Source organism: Erythrolamprus reginae, chromosome Z (genome assembly GCF_031021105.1).
Source record: "Erythrolamprus reginae isolate rEryReg1 chromosome Z, rEryReg1.hap1, whole genome shotgun sequence".
NCBI lineage: Eukaryota > Metazoa > Chordata > Lepidosauria > Squamata > Dipsadidae > Erythrolamprus > Erythrolamprus reginae.
The window spans coordinates 92752824-92770563 of record NC_091963.1 but is presented as its reverse complement, the minus strand read 5'-3'; the positions used below and the strand labels follow the sequence as shown (position 1 = coordinate 92770563).

At 39.9% G+C, this 17740-nt stretch overlaps 1 protein-coding gene across 6 annotated transcripts in view; it reads right to left on the bottom strand.

The window, feature by feature from the left end:
• PLEKHM1 (pleckstrin homology and RUN domain containing M1) overlaps positions 1 to 17740 on the bottom strand; it is a 58267-nt gene that overhangs the window by 33448 nt on the left and 7079 nt on the right. For 3 of the 6 annotated variants that reach the window (XM_070727448.1, XM_070727454.1, XM_070727449.1), the window contains exon 2: positions 9639 to 9715. The exons of 2 other annotated variants lie outside the window; for them this stretch is intronic. The gene's annotated coding sequence lies outside the window, so the exon portion shown is untranslated. Of the gene's footprint in view, positions 1 to 9638; positions 9716 to 14629; positions 14703 to 17740 lie in introns of those variants that run through there. One more of the 6 variants, XM_070727450.1, reaches the window with a different exon arrangement.

Here is a 17740-nt window from a genome sequence, read left to right as displayed (position 1 = left end):
CGATGGGAGTAAATGCTTAATCATTGTGTTAGAACTGAACAGTTAGATTAAAACCAGTGTCTTAGAGAATAAAGATGCTTATCTGATATACCTCTTGTCAATTTTGAAACAGTTCAGGCCTGATGCAGCCATCTTACCATTTCTCAGATTGCCACACAGTGTGTGTGTGTGTGTGTAGTCTGGAATGTCAGCCCATGGGAAGTAAGGTCATCTCAACAGATGCTAGCCAGAGACTGAGGAGAGTTGCCAAAAAGATGCCAGAACAACTAGTTTGACAATGTGACTGGTGACCATGAGGGAGGGAATTATCTTTCTAATCTTCATTCTCATCTTCATTGAGAGGATGGAAGAACATATGAAGTTAGTGCGCCAGGTGCTTAAGAAAGTCTTGGCAGCAAATTTATATGCCAAGCTATCCAAATGTGAGTTCCACAAGACTTGCTTAAACTATCTGGGTTACTGACTGTCGAACAATGGAATGGAAATGTATCTGGGTAAATTGAAAGCCATATGCAACTGCTGAGCTTCCTGGGGTTCGCACGACTCTACAGGCAGTTCTTCCCCTCCTTTGCCAAGATCATCCTGCTGCTCACTGAACTACTGAAGACAGGGAAGGAGGGGGGAACCTCAACCTAGCCAGACACTAAACTGGATATGGAGTGGCAGAAGGCTTTCAAGCAATCAAAGAGGCTATTTGCAGAGGTCCTAAAGCACCCTGGCCCAATGGAGACTTTTGTCATCTGGGTGGATACGAGCGATGTAGTAGTGGGGAAAGTGCTACTTCAAAAGAACAGAGAGGGGAAGCTGCAGTCACGTGTCTACATATCCCAAAAACTCAATGAAATGGAGAGGTGCTGGGTGGTGTAGAAAAAGGAAACTTTCACAGTGAGCTGAGCCCTATTGACTTGGCACCATTCCTTGAGGGGAGCAAAGTGCCTTTTTGAAGTGTGGTCTGACCATAAGAACCTAGGGGAACTGAGGATCTCTCAAAACCTGTCACTGAAGTAAGTCTAGTGGGCGCAGTCCTTTAACCAGTTTACCTTCGAGCTGAAATACATTCCAGGGGGGGAAAACCCGGAAGCATCATAGCAAGACAGGCTTGAAAAAGCGAAGTTCCATCGAGGTTCGGTTCGTGAAAAAACCAGCCTGGCGAACTGCCACTGGGGGGAGGGGGCCTTCAGCCCCAAATTGCCTTGAGGGAATGATGAAGAAAGAGAGGCATCTTGGATGACCCAGAGGAGCAGGCAAGTCCCTCAAGCGTTCAGAGACAGCTCTTCAAATTGGTGGTGGAGGCAGTGGCCATTATTAAATGACCACTTCAAAGCTGGGGCAGCCGGACTAGTGTTTCTGCAGTAGTCAATGGACAAAGTGCTGAGAGCGGGTGAGAAAAAGGCCAAGTCACAGATAAAAACATTTTTTTAATTTGGATTTTTAAATACTGTAATTTCCCTAAGATGAAATAGCAGCTAACTGGCACCTGACAACTGTCAAAGGAAAAGGGGTAAAAATGGGGACTAAATTTTTAAAGCCCAAGGACATCCATTTTCACTTTGGATACAATTTTAAACTGGAGAAATAAAAATAACAGAAAGAAGAAACTGGTGAAAAAGAAAACCCTTAGGTTTTGTGGATTTAACCCTGCTGTTCTGTTTAAGAAAAGTAACAAATCTTCTGTCCCCGGGTCACCCTGACCCGGACCGAAAACTCTTCATTTGCAGTGCTTATGTTTGGTCAATTTGAATACTTTTTTCACTTGGAAGGTAGTCTGAACATTTCTGCACACAATGATATGAAAATTGAACTGAAGAAATGAATCCTTATTGGTTTATTTTGCACATAAATATGCCTCCCCCCCGTTTTTGTGAATTTTCTTTAGGTTTATTGATAATTATGCCTGCAAAATACATTCTATTTTACTAAAGTTGGTATGGGATTGGTAGCTTGAACATTTCTGAACATAATGATATGAAAATTGAACTGGAAAAATTGATGCATATTGGTTTATTTTGTTGATGAAATGCACGCCCCCCCCCCGTTTTTTTAAAATAGTCTTCACTTTATGGATAGTTTTGCTAGCAAAATACATTCTATTTTACTAAAGTTGGTGTGGGATTGGTAGCTTGAACATTTCTGAACATAATTATATGAAAATTCAACTGGAAAAATTGATGCATATTGGTTTATTTTGCACATAAATGTATGCCTCCTCCCGTGTTCAATTATTTCAATTTATATAAAAATTATGCTGTTAATTTCAAACTTACATACTTTTTTTTAGTAAAATGGATTTGTTTCATAAAATTAGTTCTCTGGCTACAATGTGGTTGATTTTCAAAAGGATATTCCAAATATTTCTAGACAAATATGTATAAACAGTGACAATAATGGCACATAGCAAGGCCGGGGTGGGTGGGGGGGGGCCCTTTTGTGGCAAAAATAAACCAATAAGAACCATTTTTTCCAGTTCATTTATATTTTTCTTATATTCAGAAATGTTCAATTTAGTATATCAAACCTTTTGGGGGAAAATTCCTTAGGGATTTGTAGCCTTAAAAAATAGAAATTGACACAAAATTAAAAAAGGATGGGGGGAGGGGCTTTTTGATCAAAATAAAAATATAAGTCTCAATTTTTCCAGTTCAATTTTCATATCATTATGTTCATAAATGTTCAAACTAGTTTTCCAGTTGAAAAAGTTTTCAAAAAGATCAAATTCAAGTACCTAAAAAAATTATTTTTGGTCCGGTCATATACGAACAGAAACAGACTCGAAGTTATGATTTTTTTTTGCCCAGGAAACAATTAGCCACCAACCCAAAAATATTTTTTTATTATCAGCATTGTTAAATTGAGTAAATGAATGCCTAAGATTTTAAAGAATATTTCGGATTTGGAGCATAAAAAAATAAAAAGTGAAAATGGTTGCAAGCAGCCGAGGGGGGGGGGGGAGGAGGCCTTATTTCTGATATTAAAAAACCAATAAGAATCATTTTTTTCAGTTCCTTTATATTTTTCTTATATTCAGAAATGTTCAAGCTACCAATCCCACACCAACTTTAGTAAAATAGAATGCATTTTGCAAGCAAAACTATCCATAAATTGAAAAAAATTTCACAAAAACGGGGGGGGGGGGGGGCGTGCATTATATCCGCAAAATAAACCAATAAGATTTACTTTTTTCATTTCAATTTTCATATCATTGTGTGCAGAAATGTTCAGACTACTTTCCAAGTGAAAAAAGCTTTCAAAAAGACCAAACATAAGCACTGCAAATGAAGAGTTTTCGGTCCGGGTCAGGGTGACCCGGGAACAGAAGATTTGTAACTTTTTTTGCCCAGCAAAAACTAAGCCCCCCACCCCCCCCCAAAAAAAATTCTCATAGAGAGAACCCCTGAAATGATGAAAAGTCATGAAATTTCAAGTTTCAGATATGCAGGGAAATTTTTTTTACAGGGACTCAAACTTGGCTTCGGGTCGCATACGACCCGAACAGAACAGCAGGGTTAAAGTAATTATTGGATATTTTTGACAATCAACTGGAAGCATATTGTGAATTGGACAGTGCCATCTACTGGTGGGAAGAAAATACTGCAACAATTTGTAAAATATTGAAAATATTGCAAGAATTGTAACAATTTGTGGATTATAAAAGAAAAAGTGTCTAAACTTCAATTGCAAGAAAATAAGAAAATGAGAAATTTTAGGGAGTATTCTGCTTTGGCCAGACTGTTTGACTGTTTTTTGATAGTGGCGGAAGATAAATAAACTCTGTAATTGGACTGGATTGGATTATTGCTTGAACTAAAGTTTAAAAAAATTGAATAAAAAAAAGAAAAAGACTGTATAGTTTGAAATTAGTATGAAGTCAGATAAAAAATTTAATTGGCAATATGGAAGATTGAATGCATGAAGAAGTGTTTGCTATGTTAAAAGCAGTAGGTGAAACTGTAAAAGGTGATAAAAAGTTAGAAACTAAATTGGAGCATGAAATAGCAGACGAGTCAAAAAATAAGTTTGAAGATTTTGAGCAGAAAGTAGAAGAAAGGGTGGTTAAGAGAAACAAGGAACAAGAAAATAATACAATAGAAGAGATGGAATTCAAAAAATTGAATTATTTCACTGGGGTTTATAGTAGCGAGGGAAAAGTTGAAAGAGGAGAAAAGTACTTAAAAAGAACCAATCAAAAGGTAGAAAACAAATTGCTGGGAAGAGATTAGAAAAATTTATTGAACAATAAATTTTAAAGAGACTTCTAATGAAAAGCTACAAGACATAAGAATAAGGAAAAGAAAAAGAAATTAAAGGAATAGGGCAAAAGGAGATATTTAGCAAGAAATGGAATTGGTGCAGGGTATCCAGAGGGGCCTAGCTCATCTTCCTCAGAATCTGACATTACCAGAGGTGGACAAGGACCGCTTACAACAAGGGGGAAGTTTGGAATGTCATCCCAAAAGACAACAACGGACCATCCCATGGGAGCAAAGGTCATCTTAATAGGTGCTGGCCAGAGACTGAGGAGTGTTGCCAAGGAGATGCCAAAACATCAAACAATACAATGTAACCTGTAACCATGAGGGAGGAAATTGTATTTTCTTTAATTATACTGAAATTACAAGAAATGTTTAGAACTAATTTTATTTCCGCTTGTGCTGAAATCATGTACTTAATAAAACACTCCTTAAAGTCTCAGTGCTGATTGGATGGGTTCATCGCTTGGAATCTTGACAACATTCTGGTTCAGAAGTAAATACTTTCCAAGGCATACTGGAATCATTTTTACCTTGAAAAATAAAAAAGCTCCAAGTGCAAGACAGGCAAAACTACACCCAAATGTATAATGTGGGTACAATAAGACCTGTAGATTTGCACCAGTTCTGGCATGACAGCTAATCATAGTTGTACCCAGGGCCGCCATCAGAAATTTTGGGGCCCCATACAGCCTAAGTGTCTGCCCCCCCCCCGCCATTTTAAAACTACTTTAAGTCGCCGAGCCACTCCATCCCCCGGGGATCATTTCTCACTTTACGCCAAGCGAGGCGGTCCCATATGCCAGTGTTTCCCAACCTTGGCAACTTGAAGATATCTGGACTTCAACTCCCAGAATTCCCCAGCCAGCGAATGCTGGCTGGGGAATTCTGGGAATTGAAGTCCAGATATCTTCAAGTTGTCAAGGTTTGGAAGCACTGCCATAGGCTATTTCAGGAACTGGGTTAAGCCGATTGTGTGGACTTGTCCAGGAGAAAGAAAGAAGCGGGAGCGGAGAGGGAAAGAAAGAGCCTCCTGGCATCGGTCAGGCGGAGCGTGGCTTATTTACGGCTCCTTGGCACTTCTCCCTTCTTGGAAGAGGCCTTGTTGACAAAACCATGTGCTTTCTAGAGAGGGGAGGGGGATCCCACACCCAGCAGCCACCGGCGAGGAGCTGGAAAGGAGGAGGGGAGAGAAAAAGCAGGACACCAGCAGTCAGGCGGGTGTCTTGAGGGGGCACTCCCATCTGGAAGGAAGGGAAGAATGGCGAGGGCGAGCTATGAAGGAAGGAAGGAAGGTAGGAAGGAAGGAATGGTAAAAGGGGTGATCAAGAGAGGAATGGGTGAATGAATGGATGGAGGGTGGGAAGGAAGGAAGGAAGGAAAGAGGGAAGGAAGGAACAGAACAGAGGAAGGGCACAAAAGAAGCAAGGAAAGGTGTGAAAGGGGAGAGTAAGAGAGGAAGGAGTGAGGGAGGAAAGAGAAGGAAAGCAAGAAATGGAAGGAGGGAAGGAAAGAAAGAAAGAAAGAAAGAAAGAAAGGGGGAAGGGACAGGAACAGAGGAAGGAGGCAAGGAAAGTTATGAAAGGGGAGAGGAAGAGAGGAAGGACTGAAGGAAGGGAGGGAGGAAAGAAGGTAGGAAGGAGAAAGAAAAGAAGAAATGTAGGGAGGGAAGGTAAAAGAGAGAAAGAAAAAGAGCAAGAAAGAAAGAAAGAGAAAGAAAGAGAAATAAAAAGAGAGAGGGGGAATGAAAGAAATGGAGGGAGGGAAGGAAGGAAGGAAGGAAGGAGAGAAAGCAAAAGAAAGAAAGAAAGCAAGAGAAAGAAAAAAGAATGAAAGAGCAAAAGAGAAAGAGAGAAAGAAAGAAAAAGAAAGAAAAGAAAGAAAGAAAGAAAGAAAGAAAGAAAGAAAGAAAGAAAGAAAGAAAGGCAACTCCAAAGAAAGGTTCACTGAGCGGATGCATGAAAAGAGGGACTGGGATCTCCACTTGCCTCCTCCTCGCGCCTCGCCCTTCCCACCTTCCGCCCCAGGGCGGCCGCCTGCCTGCACTTACCTGCTCCCAGCGCCAGCAGCAGGATGGCGAGCGAGTAAGCCGGCGCCCCTCAAAAAGAAGCCATTGGCTCCGGGTGGCGGGCGGTGTTCACAGGCCTCCCGAACCCCCGGCCCAGCACCTCCGGAGGCCGAAAGGCGTGGCTCTCTTGCCCTCGCAATCCTCGGGGGGACACAAGGCCGTCAGAGAAGCCGGCTGGGCTCAGCCCTCTCCCGGCTTCCCCAATTGCGCTTCCCCAGCAGCGCGGCTTGGCTTCCGGAGGGCTGAGGCCGAACCACCCCCGCGGTGGCTCCTACTTCCGCGGCTGCCATCGGGGCTCCCTGCCTGTCTGCTGGCCTCCCTGCATTCTTTCCTTGCGGGGGTGGGAAGGAAGGTGCGGGCCGCGGTCGGCGAGGTGTATCTGGTCCTTTCGCTCGCCTTGGCGCGCTTTTCCCCATCGCAATCGGGATTGGAGAGGTTTTGGCGGGCGCGCCCCCCCCCCCCCATTTTTCAATTTGGCCGGGCCCCTGACGCCACTACCGGTAGTACCGGCCTATTGGCGGCCCTGGTTGTACCACTCCACTTTCCTTAATCTTACAGACTATAAAACAGCATTAAGCTGTGTCTACTTGTCATGTCTCAGAATTAGTAGTACTTTGAAACAACAAAGATCATCTCAAAAATACTCCCAATTTCTCCTTCTGAGGATCAGCTCTCTTTAGATGGGAGCAGACAACATAGCAAGTCAGCATTTTTGGACAGAAAACTTAAACTAAAGCTAAATCACTCAATGATAACTCAGAGCCTGGAAACTTAAGCTATTATTTCCCAGGCATGATTTTATTGTTCCACATAACATGATGACAAAGCTCTTTTCCATCATCTGATTGAAGCTGCCTACTTGCATTTTAAGTTATGATTCAGCATGCTGAAAAGGAAGTTTATCTGATGTTGAGCTTGATCGCTATGATGATGGGGAAGAGTTTAAGAATTTTTTCTTTATTTCTTTTTAATTCTATTTAAAAAAAAATTAAAATAGAAAATCCAAAGAAAAAATCCCACAGAAAACAAACAAAAAACAAAAAAATCCAGAAAACAATCAAAATATATTAAAAAGGCATATCAAAAAACAATACATATTATCTCTTCTAGTTCAATACTGATCCTACATTAGTACATTAGTTTCCTTCTCTTGTGATACAGGCCCTCCCAATACTTTTAAACTACTAAATCCATTTGCAGATTGACTTCCATATACAGTACTGTATTAGTAACAAACTAACTAATAGGAAGAATAAAAATGCCAAAACAAAATTAAAGTTTCAAAAATCTTTGTTAACAAAATGTTATTGCATTCCACTCATAGAAAGTTTACTATGGCATGTTATCTATCCCAAGCCATCACAAAAATTATCAATAATTCATCCTGAATAAAAAAATGTTTATTTCTTAATACTATCTTTTATCAGTTGTTGTTTAATTAAATGTAATAGAATCAGTCAAGAATAAGTCTATCTTCCAATCAAAATCCAAATAGAAGATGTTACTAATTAACTGTAATGAATCCATCTATTCAATCTTTGTAGAAGAAAGGATTTTTGTCATTTCCCCTTGAGATTTGATATTATAATAGAAATATACAGATTTGAACTTTATGACAACAGAATAAATCAATTTTGTTAGTTCTCAAGCTGTAAAAATATATTTTTGATCTGGAACTGGATCAAAGTCCTTCTGTGTGTCTTTATCCAAAGTTCCCAACATTTTTTGCAAAAAGATTATGGTCTCATCCAGCTTTCTAAAGAGAAACTCAGTTAAAGGTTGAATATTTCCCCACCCTCCTTTTTTTAGTTTTCAGTCACTCTTCAGCAATTTTTAGCTGTGAAACTTCATCAGGAAAAAAGAACAGAAAAGGTATGTTTTCCTCTATATTTCAGTTATAAGAAATTTATAAGAAAAAAATGAATAGAAATAAACTCCAGATATTTTGCAAATTCAAAAAGTATGGAATCAAGTGGTGAGAATCTTCATCCCCAAAAGCGGTCATGTTTCCATACCGAAGAGACAGAGGTTATCCAACATATACCAAAAAGAAAAAAGAAAAAGCAATTAAGAGTTCAGCAAGGGATTCAACCACTAATAAGCTGTTAAAGCAAAAAGGAAAATAAAACAAATTCGAAATGTGAATGTTAATACTCAGGCATGCTTAGATAATGAAACTGCTTGGTAGGCAAGTTTATATGTCAGGTGACATTGATCGCTTCCAAAAGGAATTGGAATCTTCAAGACCTCTCTTCCCATCTGAGTCCACAATTATCCAAAAGTCATATTGGGTCATCCTAAGTACTTCCATTCAAACCTGGAAGCAGCACTACCAAAGAACAGATTGTGGATAAGAGAAAAAAGAAACCCTTATTATACATGAGCCACCTTGAGAGGAAGGCTCTAATTTAAGAAATCTTTTCAATTTACATGATCAGTGATGCTAATAAATTCCTCTCCCTTTTTACATAACGACAGCTGATAGAAAAGCCCTATTTCTTATTCAGCTTGCTCATCCAAAGAGAAAATGCTTCAACTCATTCATTTGCTCAATTCATTTGCATTCATGTAAACAAATATGAATGCATGAATGCATTTTCAGATAGAAATATGTCAATATTTTAATTTAAATAGAAATATAATTTGTTTGCCTAGTCTGGAAACCCGACTAGGTAATTTTCAGGCCTATTATCCCAGTGATAAATTGAAGGTTGCTGTTCTTTCTTTGAGAGGTCCTTGCTGCTGTCTGAACTTCTGTCATGCCGAAGCCAGAATTCTTGGAAGTTTTGGCCTGCCACATTATGCTATGGAACTTGGGGTGGTGGTGGATAGATGTCATGACACATTCCTTTTAGGTTCTCAAGGTCAGTCTTTGTTCAGCATCTGTCTGGAAGCTGCTGGGCGTTGCAGGATACGTTGGTAGAAGAAATATGGTTCATGTGATGGGCTTGTGGGAGGAGATACAAGGAAACAAACTCTAATCTGGGTGGAGATTCACAACTTTAGATTCAGGTTTTTCCAGTTGTGCTAACATGGCCCTGTTAATAAATTGGAACTTTGAAGAAGGCAAAGCTTTGGATTTTGATTTATTTCTCGGATGGTATTTGGAACGTGACAACTTCCTTGTTTTCTTGAAGATGTTTCATTATCCAAACTAGGTAACATCAGGATTTATAATAGAGGTTGTCATGCAATGTCTAGAAGCCATAGCACTTCCACAAATACAATTGAAAATATGGATCAGATATGAAGATGGCACATTCACCATTATAAAAAATGACTAATTAGAGAACACCAACAAAACAGGGATCGTTTTAACTTACCTTCACTACTGGTTTGAAATTTGAATACCACCACTGCAACAGAACCACCAATAACACTTTTAAAGGAATCCAGTTAACTAGAGAAGAAGAAAACAACAACTTGTTATCCTTCTTGGACATCCTGATCAGCAGAGACCACAATGGCAAACTAGAAACTCAAGTCTTCAGAAAAACCACCCACACAAACCAAGTGTTTCACTACGAAAGCAACAACCTAACTTCCCACAAGAGAAGCTGCCTCAGGACTTTATTTAGATGAGCCCAAACACAGCATGGCAATCCAGAACAGCAGAAAAAGGAAATGGAACATATTTATACAACATATTCCAACAAAATGGATATCTGTGCAAGTTTATCAAAACGTCCTTGGCCATTCAACCCAATACAACCAACACAAAGCCTAAAAGGAATTGCACTGCCATACATCAAAAATATCTCAGAGATCACCAACAGATTCCAAAAACCACATGGAATCGGCATTGCACACAAGCCAACTAAAGCCCTTCAAAACACCCTAAGCAGACTAAAAGACTCAACAATTCCAGAAGAAAAAACACATCATCTACAACATACAATATAAGGACTGCAATAACCATCATGTAGGACAAACAGGCAAGACTGGCAGAATGCATCCACAAATATCTACATCGTTTTCCCAAAAGTAAGACCCACTCCCAAAGTAAGACCTAACATGATTTCTTTTTTTTTTTGGTTGGTTTAATATAGGTCTTACCCCCAAAATAAGACCATGGATGGATGTACCTAGTACAAGAGGCAGCAAGCATGTGGGGCCTGACAATGTCCAGCAGCAACCACCGCCTGCTGGGTCCTTGGTGCAGCACAGATAAGTCCAAGCGAGGAGGCAAAGGCCGGGAAGGGGAGGAGACAAGCGATCCGGACATGTTGCATGACTTCCTGCTTCACAGGAGGCTGGTGGGGGGCTTGTGTGATAGCACTGCCAGCAGACAGAGGCAGGAGAGAAGGCATGTGATCCTGACATCGCGCATGGGTGCCTGCTCTGGTGCAGCGGTGGGCAAGGTAAGTGATGGTGTGACATAATGGATGGTGCATTAGACTGCCTCTCTCCCCCCCCCCCCCCCCAAATGCCTCTGCCTCTGTCTGGCTCTACCATGCATTTTTTGACCAGAGGGAGACTATCGCTGTCATTTTTCAGTCTGAGCAAAAAGTGTGTTTGCCCTGAGAAACACTGTAAGCCATTGTGGCTGTGGGCAAGCAGATGGTGGGAGGGAGTGGGCAGGCGGCCATAAAATAAGGCATCCCTCCAAACAAGACCTAATGTGTCTTTTGGTCAAACAAGCAAGCTCAGTAAACAGCAAGGACCCCTCATGTCAACTCTGAGCTACAAATATTTTTCTTTATTTGTTCTTTCTTTTTAAGTAAAGTTTTATTTTTGCATGGTACATCTTTTAAGCAGACTTCACGAGATTATTTTACTTTTCTTTCCTTTAAGTATTTTTCTCTCAAAAAATTATTTCTAAGCACATTGGAGCCTAGGGAGCTCAAGGACTATTATAATAGAGTAAAATTATAATGTAAGTGGCAGGAAATTCTTATTTTAGAAGGATTAACATTTGTTCTAGATAATTAAATATAGTTCAGGAAAAGTTTGTAATAATAAAAAACAGAACTTCAACTAATTTTCAAAAATATTTTTTTTGTTTCTTCTCACGGATTTTCAAAGGTCACTCAAGCCTAGAACAATGACACATATCTTAGAATCTACCTAGATTTACACAGATTTAGATTTATAATAAATCTTTATTATGATCATAGACCAGTAAATAAAAACATTAAAAAACAATAATAAAAAATAAAGATAAAGGAGACAGAATAATATACTGCAATTAGTGGTGAACTAACAGAGAGCAGTTTAAATTTGCCTAATTTTATACATAACATAGCAGAATTCGGCTACATTCAGGGAAACTACTTCATACTGCTCTGATGCATGTATCAGCATTTCCCCAATATTTTATTAGATAAGATGTTACAAAGTGGGTCTAAGAGTCCTTATAGAACCGTGATGGCGAACCTATGGCACACGTGCCATGGGTGCCATACAGAGCCATATGTTAGCTCCAGCTGATTTTCAGCCTTCTGGAGAGTAGGGGAGGTCGTTTTTGCCTTTCCCGGGCTTCAGGAAAGTCTCCTGAGTTGGTGGATGCCGAAAAATGGACCGAATGGCCTAACAGGTAGTTTGGAAATGAACTTCTGGTTGGGCCATTTTTCACTTGCCCCAGGCTTCAGGAAAACTGGAATCTGTTTTTTGCCATCCATAGACTCCGGTGGTTTCAGTGAAATATTACGTGTGTAGGCATATGTGTGCACGTACCCCTTTGGCACCTGAGCAAAAAAAATAATTCACCATCACTGTTATAGAAGATTTATATAGGACATAAACTATAGCAGTGATGGTGAACCTTTTTTCCCTCAGGTGCCAAAAGAGCACGGGCATGTGCTATCGCGCATGTGTGAGTGTTCACACCCATAATTCAATGCCTGGAGATGCCAGGATGTCCACACCCATAATTCAATGCCAGCTTCCTCCATCCCTCAGAGGCCCTCTGGAGGCCAGAAATGTTTCCGAACTTCGGGTGGGCCCAATAGGTTTGTGTTCCCCCTTCCTCAGTTCCAAAGGCTCCCATGGAGCTGGGGGAGGGTAAGTATTTTTAACCCTTCCTACACTAACTTGGTATGGGGAAAAAAGGATAATTCAGATGAAAGGCTCTTCTAATTGCACATTACTGTGTTTCCCTGAAATTAAGACAGGGGCTTATTTTTTGACACCCCTCCCCAAATGGCCCTGGCCTTATTATTGGGGATGGCTTATTTTTTGGAGGTGCAAGAGGTACCTCACCTGTCACCTCTAAATTGTGCCCATAATGTGTCCTGCCTGGGACTTGTATCTTGGTTGTGTTCCTCAGTATTGTGTCCATGAAAGCCCATTGTACCGGTAAAAAAACTTCATGCGAATTCAATCAAACTTCTTGATCTTGCAATAAGTTTTCCTTTAATAGTACAATGGGCTTTCTTACCTGGACACAACTCTGAGGAATGCAACGAAGCTACAAGTCCCAGATAGGACACCCATCCCACAGTCCTCCCCACCATGAGATGCCCATTGCGGCAAGAGACAGATTTGGGACAGGCAGAAACCGCCAGGTAAAGAGCACTTGTCCAAGCAGCCACTGCCCTGGCTGGATTTGGAAGCCAAAGAGACAGAGTTTGGGGCAAAGAAAGACTTCTGCTGCTTTCCTTCCATGCAGCCAAAAACAGAAGCAGCATAAATCTTTATTTCTTTCCCTCAAACTCTGGCTGTTGCGGGAGAGGATTCCCTCAATTCTGATCGTTTTTTGTCCACTGGCTTCTGCCTTTCCTGATTCTCCCCCTTGCCATGTGCGCATGTGAGAGAGCAATCAGGAGGCGGCTATACGCACACCCCATAGAACTTGGTTGCTTGGTTGCTCTGGCTTGCCTGCAAGAGCGTTTTAAAACTTGTTCCTGCCTGCGCAGAGGCAGGGCTTGATGCTTGCCTCACCTTCCTCATGGGCATTTAAAATTTATTTATTTATTTATTCGATTTTTTTAATGCCGCCCTTCTCCTTAGACTCAGGGTGGCTTACAACATGTTAGCAATAGCACTTTTAAAAACAGAGCCAGCATATTGCCCCCACAATCTGGGTTCTCATTTTACCCATCTCAGAAGGACAGAAGGCTGAGTCAACCTTGAGCTGGTGATGAGATTTGAACTGCTGACCTGCAGATCTAGCAGTCAGCGTTTAATGACTTTTCAGCAGTGGGTGACCAAGCAAGTGGAGGATGTGGCAGAGTTGAAGAAGAGATGGGAGGCGAGCAAAGGAGGAGGTGGCAGCAGAGCTGAGGGGGCGGTGCGAGCAAAGGAGGAGTCATTCTGAAATGTGCTTCTGCCTGCAAGGAAGGCATTGATGCTTGCTCCCTGTTCTTCGCGGGCAGGAGTGCATTTCAAATTGACGTAGGCAGAGCCCTTATGAGTTGAGCTAGGGTGTACTTGTGCACCTGTCTCTTGCTTGCGGTCACTCTCCCAGCCAAAAGAGTGCTCGCTGCAGAGGGGCCACCAGCATGTCCCCTCTTTCCCCAGAAAGTATTTGGAGGGACCTATTTTCAGGGTCTTATTTCAAGGCATATTTCCAAAAGCCCTATCAGACTTATTAATGGGACATGTCTTATTATAGAGAGTTGGGAGTGGGAGGCACAGTTATTTGGTGGGTTTGCCTCTATCTTTCTGGTCAGCCAAGTTGGTGTTGGTAGGAGGACAGAGGTTGACCCCTAGGCCCTTCCTTTAGGGGGTGCCTTAGGGTTCAGTCCTCTATCTCCTTTTATTTATCATCTACATGAAACCGCTGTATGAGATCATCCGATGACATGGGGTGAGGTATAAACAATATCCTGATGATACCCATTTATATATCTCCACCTCGTGTCAATTCAGTGAAGCCATGGATATAATGTGCCAGTGCCTGGATGCTGCCAGGGCTTTGCGCATGCGTCGAGAGTAGACGCTCCCACAGAACACTCTCCAGATGTGATTAGAGAAAACAAATCTTAACCCTTAACAGCCCTCTCAAACTAAGTGAAAAGTGGTCTGAGAGGTAGAGAATTTAAAAGAGACTTGGAAAACCTGCTGGGATCAGCTAAAAAGAGGAGTTACCAGAACTTCACTGTTAAAAAAGTGAGTAAAAAATGACAAAGGGAAATGGCGACTATTCCAGATCTGGGGGGAAAAATGGATAAACTCCTTCAGGCATTTGCAAACGTAGGACAACAACTCAAAGACATGCAATTAGCCATGAAAGAAGTGACAAACGGTATGAATGAATTAAAAGTCCAATCCAAAGATCAGGAGACAAGGATCTCGAGACTTGAGGCAGATAGAAAAAAACAAGAGCAGCGTATAAACAATTTAGAAGACCGGGAAAGAAGATCAAACTTACGTTTAAGAGGATTTAAGCAGGATTTTGCTGAAAATAATAATTTAATTCAATTGATTTACCGATGGCTCTTAGAAAACACAATCACAGTGGATTTGAATGAATTTGAAAGAGTTCATTGGGTCCTCGGAATTCAGGCAATCAGAGAGACATTGTGGTAAGATTTGCCTTGGAGCGGAGGGCTGCAGAAGTTTTTAGAGAGCTTAAACAAACTCCTAATCTCCATTACAAAGGCTCTCCTGTCCGTGTCTTGAAAGACTTGTCTGCTCAAACGCTGCAGGCAAGAAATCAGATGAGACCTGTTGCGAACCTGCTTTTTCAGAACAATCTTCATTTTACTTGGAAACACCCAGCCACGATTCTGGTCTTCAAAGATACCAAAACTTATCTGGCAAGTTCTCTGGAGGAGGGAATGGAAATGCTTCGACAATTGGGAATAAACGTCAACAAAAGAGATAACTGGAGCTGTTGGGGGAGAAGGAACAGGAGATGTGATTCGTGATTTATCTACAGGAGATCCTACCAGCCAAGAGTCTGCGAAGGAGGAATCATTGCATTAGAAAAGGAACTAGCTTTACTCTGAGAGAAGGGAAAGAAGGAGGAGGGGCGAGCTACACGTCAATGAAAGGAATAAGCACTGGATTGTATAATTGGCATTGTTGTTCCCAGCTGATTAGCTTTTTGGGTATTCTCTTTCCTTTCAATACTTAATAAGGGGAAAGGAAAGAATAGAGTGGGGGTTGAGGGTTACTATTTGTTACTTAAATGGGTAAATTTTTAGAGCGTACTTGAGGGATAGCAAAGCCATGGGTGCCTCTCGGAGCCAATGGAGGTTTTTTCCATTGATTCCCCCTTGGGGGAATGTTGAGGGAGGAGCATTGGGTGGGTGTTTAAAACTACAAATGAAGAATCTTCCAATATGCTTCGCTTTACAGAGGAGAGATATATATCTGAAAGGAAGGGGTGAAAAGGTCTTGATGTCATTAAATGTGAATGGAATGTCATCACAGAATAAACGTTATAGAATTATGAAACTGGCTAGGGACAAAAAAGTAGATTTCTTATTTTTATCAGAAACACATAAAGGGAGAAAAAGAGAAGATAAATTAACTAATTATAAGGACTGGGGAAGGATATATGAATCTAGGGGGAATACTAAAGGAAAAATGAATAATAAGGTAATAACATTGGCAGTAATTTACACCCCAAACACAAATACAAAGCAATTTATATTAAATACAAAGTGCAAATTGAATAACTTTGCAGAAGGCATAGTGATTCTGGCAGGTAATTTTAATATTGAATTGATAGCAGGGAAACAAGGAAAAAATAATTTGCCTTTAAATAAATTAGGTATGTTGGATCTTCATGCCGAAGCGACAAATAGAGGTACGTTTTATTCAGCTAGGCACAATAAGTTTAGCTGCATTGATTATATATTAATGAATAAAACTGGGAATCCATATCTTAAAAGAGCTGAAACTGAAAGCATTTGGTTATCAGACCACGCCCCATTATTAGCAGTGATTGTATTTTATTTAAATAATAAACAAAAAACATGGAGATATAATCCTCTTGTGTCGGTAAGAGAAGAAGATAAATTGAAACTCCAAAAAGAATTGACTGAATATTTTAAAATAAATGATATGGGAAATATGAAGCAATCAATAATTTGGGATGCACATAAGGCCTTTAGGAGAGGGAATTGTATTAGTACTGAAATCTATATTTTAAAAAAATGCGAGGTAGAAAGGAAAAAGCTAATTAAAGAAATAGAGTTAACTCAAGAAAGATTGAGAATCACAAGAAATAGGAGTGGAATAATTTATTAAAAATTAAAAAGAAGCAACTGAGACTTATGGATGAACAAATATGGAATAAAATGAGATTGATTGTAAAGCAGAAAAATTATGGGATATGGGAATAAATCAATGAAACAAATGGCAAATTATTTTAAAAAAAGAAAAGAAAAATCTTGCATCGCTGCATTAAAGGATTAAAAAGGTGTAATAAAACATAGTAATGATGAATTGCAAAAAATAATGAAAGAGTTTTATGAAAAGTTATATTAAAAAGATCAGGTCATTCTGCAAACTATAGAGGTTAAGGAGAAACTAACCGAAGAAGACAAACAAATATTAAATGGGAAAATAACAAATGATGAAATTATTAGAGTTATTAATGGGTTGAAACCTGCTAAAGCTCCAGGCCCAGAGGGACTTACGTGGGAATACTATAAGACTTATGTGATTCAATTATTACCGTATTTGGAGAAATTATTTAATAACATACTTCAAACCATTAATATTCCACAGTCATGAAAGACATCCGAGATTATTACTATCCCAAAACCAGATCGGGATTTGTTAGATCCGGGATTCTATCGCCCCATCAGTTTACTAAACCAGGATTATAAAATATTTATGAAAATTACAGCAAATAGGATAGAGAGTATCTTACCAAAAATAATTGGTGAAGACCAATATGGATTTGTTAAAGGAAGGAAAATTTATGAACCAATTAGAAATGTTGTTAATGTGTTACACCATGCTACCACTACCAAAAATAAATTATGTGTCTTAAAGTTAGATGTGTATAAAGCATTTGATAAAGTTAATCATAATTACCTGTTTCAACTTTATAAGGAATTAAATATGGGAGAAAATTTCTGTCAAAATATAAAAGAAATTTATAAGGATAATATGGCCTACATTAGGGCAAATGGAAATAGAACAGAGAAAGTTAATACAGTGGTACCTTGAGATACGAGTTTAATTCGTTCCGGACCTGGGCTCTTAAGTCGAGCAGCTCTTATCTCGAACGACTTTTCCCCATAGGAATTAATGTAAATAATTTTAATTGGTTCCAGCCCTCAAAAAACTCACAAAGTTAGTCTAAATTATGCAGAAAGACATGTTTTTAATGAAGAAATGTACATGTACATATAAATGAATAATGAAGTTTCTTTCACTTAACTTGTAAACTTTCTTAAACTTTTAAATTTACATATGTTCAACTTCTCTGCCACCCAATCCTGTAGGACAGAGGTCCCCAACCCTTTTTGCACCAGGGACCGGCTTTAAGCGATCAAGAGAGGAATGGGTGAATGAATGG